Source organism: Coenobita brevimanus, chromosome 94 (genome assembly GCF_032717465.1).
Source record: "Coenobita brevimanus isolate Jiangsu-jjx chromosome 94, ASM3271746v2, whole genome shotgun sequence".
Taxonomy (NCBI): Eukaryota; Metazoa; Arthropoda; class Malacostraca; order Decapoda; family Coenobitidae; genus Coenobita; species Coenobita brevimanus.
This window is the reverse complement of record NC_137047.1, coordinates 37,223,449-37,236,456: the sequence shown is the minus strand read 5'-3', so window position 1 is coordinate 37,236,456 and position 13,008 is coordinate 37,223,449. Positions and strand designations below refer to the sequence as shown.

Below are 13,008 nucleotides of genomic sequence, written 5' to 3'. Positions count from 1 at the left end.
TGAAGAAGAAAGAGAAGCTTTAAAATCATTAAAGGAAGAAGTAAAGGAAAAAATGATAAGAGGACAGAGGAAGAACGTAATACTTTTTTTTGGAGAGTATTGGATATGAAAGTAAGGAAATGGTATTTAAGGAAATAGAAGTGAAGGAAATTAGGGGGATGGTTGTGAAAGATCAGAAGTTGAGGAAGTGGTACGGACAGAGAGTAGGAGAGAAGAGGGTATTAATAATGTCAAAAATAATTTGAAGGTGATATATACTAATGTTGATGGTTTCATATCGACAAGGATCGAAATTAATGATTTCTTGAGAGAACATGAACCTGATGTCATGTGCTTTGTAGAGACCAAATTAAGAGAAGATATTGATGTTCATTTGGGAGATGGTAAATACAAACTGTGGAGAAAAGACAGAAAAGAAAAAAGGGAGGAGGAGTGATGATAGCAGTGAAGAACAACATAAATGTAGATACTGTGGAAATGGGAGAAGGCAGGGCTGAAGTGATATATATGAAATTAGAAACTGGAGAGAATGTTAAGAGAGATATGGCGGTAGTGTATGTTCCCCCAAAGACGAGAGCATGGAAGGGATGACGAATACCATGAGATGTTGTCAGATATGGCTAGCTACTTGCAAAAAATAATTGAGAAAAGCAATAATATAATTTTGGTGGGTGACTTTAATTGTAAAGAGGTGAACTGGGAGGAATGGTACTCGGGAGGCGGCGAGGATTCGTGGGGTACTATGTTATTAAATATAATAATGAATAATGTGATGATGCAGTGGGTCAAAGAAGAGACACGGTTTCGAGGTGAGGACACACCAGCAAGGTTAGATTTACTGTTCACCAAAGAACCTGATGTAATAGAATCATTGGAATATCTCTGTCCTTTGGGAAAAAGTGATCACGTGGTCATTGAGTTCCAGATGTTAATAGGAAACGTTGAGCCAAGAGACGAGCTTCATAGACAGGGAAGATACAACTTTGGCAAAGCAAATTTTACAGGATTGAGAAACTTTTTTGAAAATGCGGATTGGAGAAAATTCAGAGAAACAAGAGAGATACAGAGGAAGTGGGATATCTTTCTAGACCTCTATAATTTGGGAGTGGAAAAATTTGTACCAAGAGTAAGAGGGAAAGAAAACAGGAAAAAGGAGTGGTTTAATAGAAGGTGTATGATAGCCAAAAAAGAGAGAGATAAGGCGTGGAACAATTGGAGAAAGAGAGGTAACGACAGAACAAAGGAAGAATATAAAAGAACAAGAAACGAATACACAAGAATACGTAGGGAAGAAGAAAGGAATTTTGAAAAAGGTATAATTGACAAATGCAAGGATGAACCCAAACTGTTTTATAGATTTGTTAATGGCAAACTGAAACAAAAGGAAGGAATCACCAAGCTGAAAGTAGATGGAGAGGTCTTTAATGATGCGGCAATGCAAGCAGAAATAATGAACAAACGTTTCCAGTCAGTTTTCACTAAAGAAAAGGAGCTTGTGGAAGGGGAGGGAGTGATTAGAAATGTTCCGGTGATGAAAGATATAAAAGTGGAGGTGCAGGAAGTGTATAAATTACTGGAAACTCAAGATGTAAGGAAAGCCCCAGGACCTGATGGAATTTCTAATTGGGTACTGAAGGAATGCAGAGAACAACTGGCGGATAAAATTCACAGCTTAATTGTATGCTCACTGGAAGAGGGGAAAGTGCCAAAAGAATGGAAGAGGGCAAATGTGGTACCAATTTACAAGGGAGGAAACAGGGAAGAACCCTGAATTATAGACCAGTGTCTCTAACCAGCATGGTCGCAAAATTGTGTGAGAGAATCCTGAAAGACAGATGGATAAAATATCTGGAAGAGATGAATATTTTGGCTGAATGTCAGTTTGGATTCAGAAGTGGAAGGTCATGCGTTTCAAACTTGTTGAGCTTTTACTCAAGAGCGATTGATGTGGTACAGGAGAGAGATGGTTGGGTGGATTGTGTGTACTTAGACTTAGAGAAGGCCTTTGACAAGGTACCTCATAAGAGACTAATGTGGAAACTAGAATATATAGGAGGACTAAAGGGGAAACTTCTGGAATGGATGAGAGACTTTTTGAGAGACAGACAAATGAGGACAGTAATAAAGGAAAAGATGTCTGGATGGAGGGACGTAACAAGTGGAGTCCCTCAAGGCTCAGTGTTGGCACCAGTAATGTTCCTGATTTATGTAAATGATATGGTAGATGGAGTGAACAGTTATGCGAGTCTGTTTGCTGATGATGTAAAGATCTTGAGGAAGATAGAGGTTGAGGAGGATTGTAAAATACTGCAGGAGGATTTGGATAGGATACACAATTGGAGCCGGACGTGGGAAATGAAATTTAATGTAAAGAAATGTAAAATATTGGAAATGGGTAAAAGTACCAGGAGACCATCACTGAATTATTTTTTGGGTAATGAATTAATCACAAAAAGGAGAGAAGAGAAAGATTTTGGAGTGCTGGTCCAAGATAGTTTGTCACCAGAAAAGCACATTAACAAGATAGTTGGAGAGACTTATAAGCTCTTGACTAACATAAGAGTAGCATTTCATTATATGGATGAGGAAATGATGAAAAAATTGATAGTGGCCATGATCCGCCCCAGGTTAGAATATGCAGCGGTAGTGTGGTCCCCACACAAAAAGAAAGATATAAACAAGATTGAGAGAATACAAAGAACAGCAACCAAGATGGTCCCCAGTCTGACAGACCTGTCATACAGAGAGAGGCTGGAAAAACTGGATTTGCCTTCGTTAGAGGAAAGGAGAAAGAGGGGAGACATGATTGCGGTGTTCAGGACCATGGTGGGAGTAGATAAAATTGACAAAGAAGATCTGTTTGTATGGGATAAGAGAGCAACAAGAGGACATGGAATGAAATTGAAAAAGTCAAGCTGCTTGAAGGATATCAAGAAATATAGCTTTCCTTACAGAAGTATAGACTTATGGAATAGCCTGGACAAAGAGATCGTCCAGTCTAAAAACATAAACGAGTTTAAAGTTAAATTCGACTTATTGAGAAACAGCGACGGAAACCCACGAGCATAGTACATTCCGTGTATATCACAATTAGGTATATTCTTAAATATTTGGAACGACTTAGACAAAGAGGTGGTGCATGAGAAAAACATTCATGTGTGTAAAGGTAGACTTGATAAATGTGGATATGGAGACAGGACAACACGAGCATTGCTCAATTCCTGTATACTACAAATAGGTAAATACAAATAGGTAAATACACACACACACACACACACACACACACACACACACACGAGCTTCATAGACAGGGAAGATACAACTTTGGGAAAGCAAATTTTACAGGATTGAGAAACTTTTTTGAAAATGCAGATTGGAGAAAATTCAGAGAAACAAGAGAGATACAGAGGAAGTGGGATATCTTTCTAGACCTCTATAATTTGGGGGTGGAAAAATTTGTACCAAGAGTAAGAGGGAAAGAAAACAGGAAAAAGGAGTGGTTTAATAGAAGGTGTATGATAGCAGAAAAAGAGAGAGATAAGGCATGGAACAATTGGAGAAAGAGAGGTAACAACAGAACAAAGGAAGAATATAAAAGAATTAGAAATGAATACACAAGAATACGTAGAGAAGAAGAAAGGAATTTTGAAAAAGGTATAACAGACAAATGCAAGGATGAACCCAAACTGTTTTATAGATTTGTTAATGGCAAACTGAAACAAAAGGAAGGAATCACCAAACTGAAAGTAAAAGGAGAAGTCTATAAAGATGCAGCAGTACAAGCTGAAATAATGAACAAATGTTTCCAATCGGTTTTCACTAAGGAAGAAGAGTTTGTGGAAGGGGAGGGAGTGATTAGAAATGTACCGGTGATAAAAGATATAAAAGTGGTGGTACAGGAAGTGTATAAATTACTGGAAACTCAAGATGTAAGGAAAGCCCCAGGACCTGATGGAATTTCCAATTGGGTACTGAAGGAATGCAGAGAACAACTGGTGGATAAAATCACAGTTTAATCGTGTGTTCTCTGGAAGTGGGGAAAGTGCCACAAGAATGGAAGAGGGCAAATGTGGTACCAATTTATAAGGGAGGAAACAGGGAAGAACCCCTGAATTATAGACCAGTCTCTCTAACCAGCATGGTTGCAAAATTGTGCGAGAGAATCCTGAAAGACAGATGGATAAAATATCTAGAAGAGATGAATATTTTGGCTGAATGTCAGTTTGGATTCAGAAGTGGAAGGTCATGTGTTTCTAACTTGTTGAGCTTTTACACAAGAGCGATTGATGTGGTACAGGAGAGAGATGGTTGGGTGGATTGTGTGTACTTAGAGAAGGCCTTTGACAAGGTACCTCATAAGAGACTAATGTGGAAACTAGAATATATAGGAGGAATGAAGGGGAAACTTCTGGAATGGATGAGAGACTTTTTGAGAGACAGACAAATGAGGACAGTAATAAAGGATAGGATGTCTGGATGGAGGGAAGTAACAAGTGGAGTCCCTCAAGGCTCGGTGTTGGCGCCAGTAATGTTCCTGATTTACAGACTACAGTAAATGATATGGTAAATGGAGTGAACAGTTATCAAGTCTGTTTGCTGATGATGTAAAGATCTTGAGGAAGGTAGAGGTTGAGGAGGATTGTAAAATGCTGCAAGAGGATCTGGATAGGGTCCATGATTGGAGTCGGACATGGGAAATGAAATTTAATGTAAGGAAATGTAAAATATTGGAAATGGGTATAAGTACCAGGAGGCCATCACTGAATTATTTGTTGGGTAATGAATTAATCACAAAAATGAGAGAAGAGAAAGAGTTTGGAGTGCTGGTCCAAGATAGTTTGTCACCAGCAAAGCACATTAACAAGATAGTTGGAGAGACTTATAAACTCTTGACTAACATAAGAGTAGCATTTCATTATATGGATGAGGAGATGATGAAAAAATTGATAGTGGCCATGATCTGCCCCAGGTTAGAATATGCAGCGGTAGTGTTGTCCCCATACAAAAAGAAAGATATAAATAAGATTGAGAGAATACAAAGAACAGCAATCAAGATGGTCCCCAGTCTGGCAGACCTCTCATACAGAGAGAGGCTGGAAAAGCTGGATTTGCCTTCCTTAGAGGAAAGGAGAAAGAGGGGAGACATGATTACAGTATTCAGGACCATGGTGGGAGTAGATAAAATTGACAAAGAAGATCTGTTTTTATGGGATAAGAAAGCAACAAGAGGACACGGAATGAAATTGAAAAAGTCAAGCTGCATGAAGGATATCAAGAAATATAGCTTTCCTTACAGAAGTATAGACTTATGGAATAACCTGGACAAAGAGATCATCCAGTCTAAAAACTTAAACGAGTTTAAAGCCAAATTTGACTTATTGAGAACAGCGACGGAAACCCACGAGCATAGCACATTCCGTGTATATCACAATCAGGTATATTAGGTAAATACATAAATACAGTAATCACTCTAATATCCGGACGCCCAATAACCGAACATCCCCACTAACCGAACCTTATCGTCCTGGGATCAAACATTCCCAAAATGGTCCGAAAATCCAAAAAAATTGGAAAAAAAACCGATTTTTTGCCGTCCGTAATTTGAACTTGCCGCGCGCGCCGCGTGAGAGCATTGTTTTGGTTCGTCATTCCTCCGACGTCCGATAGAGCGCCGCTGCATCCTCCCCACTTCACGCCTGTCTCTCACCGCGACTGGACCTGCGCTCTTCGTAATGGCTGCCCACGTGCTCGCTTTTGTGGTGGTGCCGTACTTGCTGCAAGGCCTCCTGCTGCTCTCTGCCCTACTCTTAGTGTGTGTGATGATGGCCCCGCCTCCTGAGAAAAGGAAGAGAGTGGTGTTGACTCTGGAGAAGAAACGGGAGATATTGGAGAAGGTTGATGCGGGTTGGTCTTCCTCTCGCATTCTCCGCGAGTTCAACCTGGCCCGGTCGACTTTGTTTGATATCAAGCGTTCCCGAGACAAGCTCATGCAGTACACGGCTGACTTCTCGTCGAGAAGCAAACGCAACGTGGAGAGGAAGGTTATGTTTACTCCCAAGTATGCAGAGATCGACCGCTCCACGTTGATTTGGTATCGACAGCAACGTGCAGCTGGTGTGATGGTACGTGGAACGGAGCTGAAGGCTGCTGCTGAGAAGTTTGCAAGGCTTCACGACGCCCTAGACTTCAAGGCATCCGAGGGTTGGCTCTTCGCGTTCAAGTTGCGACATGGCCTTACTAACCGTAAAGCACATGGCGAAGCATTGGACGCTAACGAGGATGGAGTGGACGAGTTTCGGCACAAGGTGAAAGGCTTGATCGACAGGGAGGGCCTCACTCTCGGTCAAGTCTATAACGCTGACGAAACTGGCCTATTCTATCGCTCGGTGCCAACGAACACTCTCGCCGATGAGACGGAGAAGCGTGTACCTGGCCGCAAGCTTTCTAAGGAACGGATATCTGCTTTGTGTTGTGCCAATGCTAACGGCATGCACCGGCTTAAGCCCGTTATTGTTGGCCGTGCAAAGCAGCCTCGGTGCCTTCGTGGGGTGATGGATGTCCTTCCTGTCGTATGGTACCATTCTTTGAAAGCATGGTTCACAGCTGTGATTTTCAAAGACTGGTTTCACCATCACTTCGTCAAGGAGGTCATACATTACCAGACGAAGACACTGGGAATTCCTCGCGACCAGGTAAAGGCTCTCCTTCTCCTCGACAATGCACCTGCCCACCCGTGCGACAAGGACTTGGTTGCTGAGAATGGCCGTATTAGGTGCATGTTTCTGCCACCTAATACGACTGCTCTCATTCAACCAATGGACCAAGGAGTGATCGTGGCAACAAAGCGCCTGTACCGTCGGAAGTTCCTGGACGAGGTGATGGTGGTTCTCGAGGACGAGGACGAGCGCAGGGAAGGACGTGACACTCGAGGCAAGCGGACTTTGGAAAACCTTCGCCGCTACAACATCAAGTCTGCGCTGTACAACTGGGCTAGTGCATGGAAGGAAGTCCCTGTGAAAACTCTTGAAAATGGTTGGTCTCGTCTGCTTCTCGGAACAGATGTGGAGTACGATTTCCTAGGGTTTGACGTGGATGACTTCCATGCACGGCTACGTACGCACGGCGACGATGTTGATGTGGACGATGTTCGTGAGTGGTTGGACGACGACGAGGGCGATCCTGGGTATCAGACGTTGTCTGATATCGAGATCGCGTCTTCGGTTGCTGGTGTCAGTCCCGAACTTGAAGATTCCGACGACGAAGGCGATGATGATGCAGACTCCGCCCAGCAGGACACTACTCCAGCCATCCCCAAGCTGAGCGCACTCCGGGAACATCTAGAGTTCGTCCTAGACTACCTGGAACACCCGGACTGCGACAGGGAGATGGGGCCCTTGGGACTCGTGGAGGAAGTGCGTGCTTTCCGGCAGCGCATCATCAATCGCCAGAATCGTCGGTCCTTGCGTCAGTCAACGATTGACAGTTTTTTCAGGCCCGTGACCCCCGCTGTGCCAAGCCCTGGTTCCACTCCGTTGCCTCCCCAAGACAGGCCCTCATGCTCCGAGCCACAGCCCAGCACATCAGCTACAGTGGAGTCACCGCTCGACGTGAGTTTGCGGCTGTCTTCAGAGTCTTCTGTAGTCGGTACGCCATCACCACTACCCACCGATGCACCCCTTGGACGCCTGCCAGTGATACTCTCGGGCTCTGACAGTGAATAAACAGCAAGAACTTCTCCACTAGACCACACGGGAATTTTGAGTGTTGTGCAGTGAAAAAAACGGTGTGTTGTGTTAAGGTTTTCAAGTTGGGAGAAAAGACTAAGTAGAAAAGAAATTTAACGTAACTAACCTTCTTTGTTTTGGCTTTGGAAACTTAAAAAACTTGGGAAAAGTTAATGTGCAACACTTAAATTTAATGGAACATTATTTGGACTAAAGTGAACACTGTGAAAAGAACGGACTTCTGTGTGTTAGTGACTAAGTTCAGTGCAAGACTTCAGGAAGAGTGTAGTGCAAGTGCTTCAGGAAATCGTTCTTACTGTCAGAGTCCGAGAGGAGGCGGTTATTCATCGAGGTGGCCAGGGACTTGCTGTAAGTAGCCAAAATGTTTCATGTTGTACTATTTTCCATACTATATTTACCAGAATGTTTCATATTGTATTTTTTCCCATACTATACTTACCAGAAAGTGTCATACTGTACTTCTTTCCATACTAAACTTACCTCATGCATGTGCAGTAGGAATGTGTTTTTCAGAGTTCGGTTAGGTTCGGTTAGGTTAGGTTCGGTTAGAGTCCATAAGTACCAGAATGTTTATTAATGTATGAACATACTTCTAAACCCACATTTTATGTGTCTATTGCATTTATTTCAGTCATTTATGTGCCTTATTGGTGTGATTTGGGTGTTAAATAGGTGCTATGCATGTCCGGAGGGAGTTGTATAGGTGTTTCTCTGTGTTAGGGTCCGTAAGTACAAGTCCATAAGCTGGGGCCCAATATCCGGACAAAACCAATATCCGAACCTACCGATGGCTCTATTGATCCGGATATTGGAGTGATTACTGTATTTGGAACGTCTTAGACGAAGAGGTGGTGCACAAGAAAAACATTCATGTGTGTAAAGGTAGATTTGATAAATGTGGATACGGAGACAGGACAACACGAGCATTGCTCAATTCCTGTATACTACAAATAGGTAAATACACGCACGGACGCACACACACCTGAAGATTAATGAAAGAATAGTTTCATTCAGAATGAGAACAACATATAAAATTTAAAAGAAAATTGAGGTACTTGGCAACACAGCCAGGTCGCCACCAGCCCAGCCGCCTCCCGCTGACATGTCTGTCAGATTTGAAAATTTCCCCACTTGTAAACCATTACATTAAGCACCTCTGCCTATAGAGTATTTTATGCTTAGAAGTGCATAAGCTTGCATTTCCCAGAGTTTCCGGAAAAAATCGTGAATCACCCTGTATATACTGTATGTATACAGATAGATATAGATATAGATATGTGATGACTGGCTCCAGAAAGTATCGGTGCACAATATGTGTTAAATATTATGACGCGTAACAAAGGAAACTGGAAATTGCGGTTCTGTCCTCCCTCACACAGGCATCCTAAACGATGGATGACTGCTATATCAGATACCATTTGTGTTCTTCATAATATGTAGGGAATGGGCGTAAATGTTATACTATTTACAGGTATTAATGGGCTGTCACTGCCACATGGTCGAATCATTCCGGATAGCATCGGACCCACTGTGCACCAATACTTTCTGGAACAAGTGAACAAGTAAATGCCTAGGATTTTGATATTTACAGTGTGTCATTGTTCAGTAGCATGATATTTTTGAAGTTATCTTATGCTGTTTCAGATGGAAGAGCTGGTGATGCATTGGTAAGCATATCCAATGCACAACTGGAAGAAACTGAATTTGATTCTCAGGCTTATCAGACTCTTTGACGAAATTTTTTTCCCCTCTGTTTCTTCACTGGTCGTACAGTCGGGGATCTGGATGCAAACTTAATTGTTACGTGCTGTATCCTGGGGGAAGAGTGGAGAGAAAAGAAAGTGAAGCGTTACGTGCTGTATCCTGGGGGAAGAGTGGAGAGAAAAGAAAGTGAAGCGTCTTTAACGCATGGACGCCAAGTTAAAATCTGCTCTCACTTCACCTCAGTACGAAAAAAAAAAAATAAATAAAAGGTTTACTTCTAACTGCAATATCTCAGAAACTATAGCAGTTAGGAAAATGAATTACAGACCATATTACTCAACAACTTTTCTTCTTGTGAGTGAAAGTATCCCCAGGTCTGTAAGTCATTGCTTTGATGAGTAGTGACATGAAGAAGAGGACTAATTTTCGCTGTGAAAACAGTTTGTGTTCGTGTGTGTGCCCGCGGCCTCGACTATGGCTTTGCTGTCAACGTGATAACTTCTCCATTAGTAGATAAATTAGACACATTGGTGTCTAAGGCATACCCTGTGGCACTATCACAGAGTCCTTTCCTAGTATCCTGGAAAGAGCCTTGGCAGGGGTGGATGAGGCAAAAGTCCACTTGAGGTGAGAACGAAATCGGACGAGAAAGGTTAAGAAAAGATCGTCCTACACCTGGCAGAGTCACAGAGACGATTGAGGTATGGTTGGGCAGGCTGGTGGGAGTCTCCCCCGAGCGTTTTGTTTTCGTTTTTAAAGGCTTCAACATGCTTGCATGTGTCGGCCTTGGTCACCTAATGGCGGCTTTTCATGCTGCACGATCCATTGCAGCCTCCCTGTTCAGTCCCTTAACCCTGAGGTCAAACTTAATGACCTCGTCCCATGTCTTTCTCAGTCTACCCCTCATAACCCCACCCCCAATATTAACACTTCTCACCTTCCTCACCCAATTATCATCCCCCATCCTCTCCACATGTCCAAACCGTCTCAATCTGCCTTTCCTCATCACAACACCAATACACTCCAGTCCCATCCTACCTCTCAACTCTTCCATCGTTAACCCAGCCCCTCCAGGCCTTGGACGCAGGGACGCGCTGCACATCCACCTAATCATTATCATTTCTGTACGTCTGAGCCGGCGAATATCTTCCTCCTTCACTGCCCAGGTCTCACTACCATACAGCATTACACTCCTAACACATGATGCATACAAAGACCCCTTAGCACGTAGGGAGAGTCCTCTCAGTGTCAGGAGAGGCAAGAGCTCCCTGAACTTCTTCCAACCACTTCTCACCCTAGCCACAGAGCTAGCTCCAGCCCCACCTCCAGCACACAACATGTCTCCCAAATAACAAAACTCTTCCACACACTCAAGAGATTCACCAGCAAGTTCAATCCTTTCATGTCTGACAATCTCCACCTGCTCACCCCGACACGCCGTACACATAAAATCAGCATTATCTCGCAGTCTACCTCTAATACCACTACATCTCTTATGCACCCATTTATCACAAACACCGCATAAGATGGAATTAGTTCTCATGCCCTTGTGGCAAACTGCACATGGCCACTCTCCCTCGTCTTTGACAGTACCACCACCAACCCTAGATATCATCACTTTTGTTTTATCTGCATTTACCCTTAAGCCCTTGTGCCCCATACCATCTCTCCACTTCCTAAACCTTTCCTCCGCCTCCCTTTCGTTCTCTGCAGTCAACACCAAATCATTATCATACAACAACTCCCACGGGAGTCCGTTTCTAAAGCCACGTGAAAGGGCTTCAGGTACCATGATAAACAACATGGGACTCAAGACTGACCCCTGATGCACACCAACATTCACGAAAAACTCATCATTCAAATCTCCATTCACTCTTACCTGGGTGTGAGCACCCACATACATAGCCATAACCACCCTAACCAGCCACTCCTCCAAGCCAAGCTTTCTCATTGCCCACTTCACCACCTCTCTAGGGACTCTGTCAAAGGCCTTTTCCAAATCAACAAAAACAAAATAAAGATCCCTTGTCCTACCAATATATTTTTCCTGAAGCTGTCGAACAATGAATATAGCATCAGTGGTCCCCCTACCTGGCATAAACCCAAACTGCATCTCATCAATATTCACTCTTTCTCTAATCATACCTTCTAAAACTCTCTCCATTACCTTCATTATCTGATCTAAAAGCTTTATACCTCTATAATTTCCTCTTTCCAGGGCATCACCCTTCCGTTTATACACATTTACAATTACACTTTTCAGCCAATCATCTGGGACAACACACTCATAAATAATCGTATTTATCAGGTCAGTGACTAACCTCACCCCTATATCGCCTGAGGCCTTCAACATTTCAGCAGTCAACCCAGACACACCTGCTGCCTTCCCCACCTTCATCCTGCCTATTGCCTCATTCACAGTAGCAGCATCAATCAAAGGCCAAGGGCCAGACACTGGATCTGCTGGCTCCAAACCTTCCCTGTCCCAGTCAAACTCCACATTCAACAGCCGGTTATAATGCTCTCTCCATGCATCTTTAATATCCTCACTGTTCACCACTACCCTTCCTTCATCATTCTTCACACACTGCTCACCTATAATATCCCGATTATCCCTCTTCACCTGACCTGCCACCCTAAATATCATATTTTTCCTTTCCCCATGATTTAGGTTATCAAATAATAGTCTCTGTGACTCAGACTTTGCCCTGTATGCCTTTCTTCTAGCCCTCTGCTTGGCAGCCAGATATTCCTCTTTGCAACCACCTTTCTTCCATTCTCTGAAAAGCCTTCTTTTCTCCTTAACTGCAGCTTCTACACCCTCATCCCACCACCAAGTTACTTTATGTCTTGGTGGTCGTCTTGTCCAACCGCATGTTACATCAATAACTCTCAAGAAATTGTTCTTGAGGGCTCTGTACTGTTCATTAATGCCTCTGTCTACAGCTCCCTGTTCAGCCACCACTCTCCTCAACTCGCTATAGAAGGCATCCCTTACTACTTGGTTTTTCAGCTTCTATATTTTCCTCCTAGGTACATAAGTCCTCTTTTTCATCACTTGTTCTTTAAGCACCATATCACAAATCAATAGTTTATGCTGCTGCACACACTCCTCACTTCCTATAACTTTAACATCCCTCACTAACCTCCTATCGGCCCTCCTAACCAGAAAATAATCTATCTGACTGCTATTTTCCCCAGACTCATACGTAATTAACCTACTGTCTCTTTTTCCTAAAATATGTGTTGCACACAATCATGTCCGTTGCCTCCCCAAACTCGAGTATCCTTTCCCCTTCTGCATTCCTTATACCATACGCACATCCCCCATGCACTCCTTCATAACCTTGTGCTGCTTCACCTACATGACCATTTAAGTCCCCTCCCAAAATCACACTCTCATCATCCCGCAGACCACCCACGACATGTATTAAATCATCCCAAAATCTATCTTTCTCTGCTACATCAAGATAAAGTGGCAGCCACTTCAAACTGTGCCAGGAAAACAAGTGCGATTCCTACCGACACCCGGTGACGCTGCACCACCAATTTTTTTTTA

The 13,008-nt window shown here is 43.2% G+C and overlaps 1 protein-coding gene across 1 annotated transcript in view; it reads left to right on the top strand.

Moving 5' to 3' along the window:
- Got2 (glutamate oxaloacetate transaminase 2) overlaps positions 1-13,008 on the top strand; it is a 110,564-nt gene that overhangs the window by 84,613 nt on the left and 12,943 nt on the right. The gene's annotated exons all lie outside the window — the stretch shown is intronic.